Here is a 3,664-nt window from a genome sequence, read left to right on the forward strand (position 1 = left end):
TGGGCATAACTCTCAATTCCGGATACTGAATTAGACAATTCAAGAAGCATTAGAAAGATGAAAGGAAGACCCACAACTTTTATGTTTTGGGTTTTGATAGATTCGGCCCGCATCGAGTACGAAAACGATTCCAAAGTCGGAGCAAGTTCGGAGCCAGGCCCATTTCACAATTTAAGCCCAACTCGCAGAAGTACCTTGAAGCAACCCAACTCGAATTCAAGAGTTAAGAGTCCGAATTTCGAATGTAATCTCCAAGGAGAGAGTTTTATCAGATCTAAAGTCTTGAATGTAATCTTAGAGAGATAAGAAGATTGAGATTAGAGCATTAGATAAGATATAGGATAGGATTAGTTCAAGATAAGATCAAAACTCCCTAAGGATAAGATGATCTCCTAGAAGGAGTTGGAAAACAACCCTCTCCTTTGGCTATATAAAGAGGGGGGCGAAGCAGCTCTAAAAATCACTCAATCATCCAGCAATCAAGCATCAAGCAACTCAAGAAGATCAATTCGGCCATGGAGAAGCAAAGCATAGAGATTGCGCAGATCATGAGTAGCTAAGCTTCTTTTTCTGGTTCAAGGGGGGAGGTTCGATTGTGTCATTGTGAGGTTCTGTAGTTACTTTATTTTCTTTCTTTTTAATTCAAGTATTCATTGGTTCTTGTGCACATTTTTTATTGGATGTTAATGTTAATTAGTCTGACAAACTTAATTAATGTTGATTTTCCTACTGCTATCCGTGATTTCGGTGATCCGTAATTGTCACGAATAATGGTACAAGTAGCAATTAGGTTGATATCTTTTTGGGTCAATTGTTCGTGACAGCCTTTGACCAATGTTTTAACATGGTTCAACCTAAAAGAATTGATGGAACAAAATTCAGTAATTGCAACTATCTCAATTATTGTTATTTTGGTTTAACTGTTTTCACAAATCTTAATGCTATCATTGTTTAACATGGAACGCTATCGTACCCAGTTGAGTGGTGATAAGTGTTGATCGAGTGCTGGGTTTGGTCAACTGAATTAGGAAAACACAAGGTTTATTATGGCTATCCTAATAAATCTAAGGTTAAATGCTTGAATTGCAAGAATGCTGAATTGTACCTAGGATCAATGGCCAATCAATTCAACCCGAACCCTTGAACCAGAATTTGGTAAGACTGATTTTTTCTTGTTTGTTTAGTTTGTTATTCTTTTAATTTTAGTTATTTAATTTTCCCACACAATTACTTTACCCATTCGGCTAAGAGATTACTGATTTGCTCCCTATGGGATTCGACCTAGAACCACTTTTACTGCAAATATTTTATTGTGGGACTAGTACTAATTTTGAGGGCTTCGACAAACCCATCAAAATGTTGGTGCCGTTGCCGGGGAGCAACTTTAATTTCTTAGCTATTACCTTCCTCTTGTTAACCTCTTTTGTTTTATGACTCGTGCTTCTCAATGAGGTGAACTCGAGTACAATCCCAAAATTGAGAGGACCACCCGTCGTTTAAGAAAGGAGGCGAAGCAAAGGAAGGATCATTCACCAAAGAAGGTGAATTTAGATTGTGATCTTCCCATCTTCGAAGAAGTAGAAAGAATGGCTGATAAAGAGAGGACATTAAGGGAGTTGGCTGCACCAATTATGAACCAACAACCTTTATGCATCACGTACCCCACTCTTGAGGTAGCCTTTGAACTCAAATCTGGTTTGATTCAATTATTACCTCTATTTCATGGTTTTCCAGGTGAGGACCCTTACAAACATCTTAAGGAATTTCATGTCGTCTGTTCAAGCATGAAACCCCATGGTATGACCGAGGACTAGGTAAAACTCATAGCCTTTCCATTTACTTTAAGAGATAAAGCAAAGGATTGGTTGTATATTCTTCCTCCCGGTTCTGTACGCACATGGGATGAAATGAATAGGATATTTTTAGATAAATATTTTCCTGCATCCCGGTCTGCAAATATAAGAAAAGAAATATCTGGAGTTTGGCAGTTTGGTGGTGAGACATTATATGAATATTGGGAAATGTTTAAGCAACTTGTTGCTAGTTGTCCCCACCACCAAATACCCGAACAACTGTTAATCCAATACTTCTATGAAGGGCTGCAGCCCATGGATAGAAGTATGGTCGATGCAGCCAGTGGAGGAGCCTTGGTGAACAAGACACCCGAAGCGGCCAGGGAGTTAATCTCCAACATGGCCAAAAATTCACAACAGTTCGGTGCTAGGACAGACGGTACCATTAGACGGGTTAATGAGGTAAGCCATGTAAATTTAGAAAATCAGATTTCTGACCTAACTGCTTTGGTAAGACAACTCGCTGCAGGACAAGTACAAACTGCCAGGGTGTGTGGTATCTGTTCGATTCCTGTTCATCCTATGGACATGTGTCCATCATTGCAAGATGGTTCGATGCAGCAAGTCAATGCCGTAGGAGGATTCCCGGGCCAGCCCCAACGAAAGTATGATCCCTACTCCAATTATTACAATCCGGGGTGGAGAGATCACCCAAACCTAAGCTACGGGAACCAAGGAGGACAGCAGCAATACCAGCCCCATTTTTTCAGTCGACAGCCCCAGTTTTCAACACCCATCACAGCGCAAAGCCAATCCTCGAATTCAGGTACGTCATTAGAAGATATAGTTAAGGCTCTAGCTACAAATACTCAGCAATTTCAATAGGAAACAAGAGCCAGTATTCAGAATTTGGGGAACCAAATCAGCCCTCCGGGAAACTACCATCACAAACGGTAGTCAACCCCAAGGAGAATGTAAGTGCAGTGGTGCTGAGAAGCGGGAAGGAACTACAGCTAGAACCCACCTCACCAAGGAAGGTGGATAAAAGACAAGAAGAAGACAAGGTGCAGGACTCAAGAGTTAGAGAGAACGTTTCAGCCATGATCAAGAGGACCTTACCAGAAAAACATGCTGATCCAGGTATGTTCACCCTACCTTGTGTGATTGGCAATAAGCAAATCGAGTATGCCATGCTAGACTTAGGTGCATCTATCAACGTCATGCTATACTCGATTTACTATGCTTTGAGATTATGTCTTTTAAGGGAAAGTAAAGTTGTTATCCAATTAGTTGATTGTTCTAACACCTTCCCAGAAGGGATTGTTGAGAATGTAATGGTGCAGGTTAACGATTTAATTTTCCCAGCTGATTTTTACATTCTAAAAATGGAGGACATGATCGAAAGTTCAGCCCCACTTCTATTAGGCAGGCCATTTATGAAAATGGCCAAGACTAAAATAGATGTGGATGAGGGCACCCTCTCCATCAAAATCGGCGGGGAGACTATTAAATTTAATATTTTTGAAGCTATGAAGTACCCAAATGAAGACCATTCGGTTGATACTATTGATCCAACTATGCAGGAATTTTTTGAAAAAGATATGAATGAGGAGCTAGAATCAAGTGCACAATTGGATATGAAGGCCCCTATTCCAGATTTGAACCCCGTCCATGATGGATGGAAGGGGAGCACACCGAAAGCTGAAACCACGAGAGCTAAAGTAGCAAAGGAGGACGTCGAGCATAACGACGTTAAACAATTGCGCTTGTGAGAGACAACCCATTGTGTTTAGTTAATTTTGTTATTTTGTTTGGTTTTGATTTTTGTGTTTAGCAGGAACCCAACAAGACAAACAGGGAAGTACCCCCAA

At 40.5% G+C, this 3,664-nt stretch overlaps 1 non-coding gene across 1 annotated transcript; it reads right to left on the reverse strand.

Moving 5' to 3' along the window:
• Positions 1 to 1,955: 1,955 nt before the first annotated feature.
• LOC148865493 (small nucleolar RNA R71) lies at positions 1,956 to 2,062 on the reverse strand. The gene has a single exon (XR_016112145.1). It is a non-coding gene; the product is annotated as a small nucleolar RNA R71 (small nucleolar RNA).
• Between the last annotated feature and the right edge of the window lie 1,602 nt (positions 2,063 to 3,664).

This window comes from Nelumbo lutea, chromosome 3, assembly GCF_056320005.1.
Source record: "Nelumbo lutea isolate HS-2025 chromosome 3, American lotus-T2T, whole genome shotgun sequence".
Lineage (NCBI taxonomy): Eukaryota > Viridiplantae > Streptophyta > Magnoliopsida > Proteales > Nelumbonaceae > Nelumbo > Nelumbo lutea.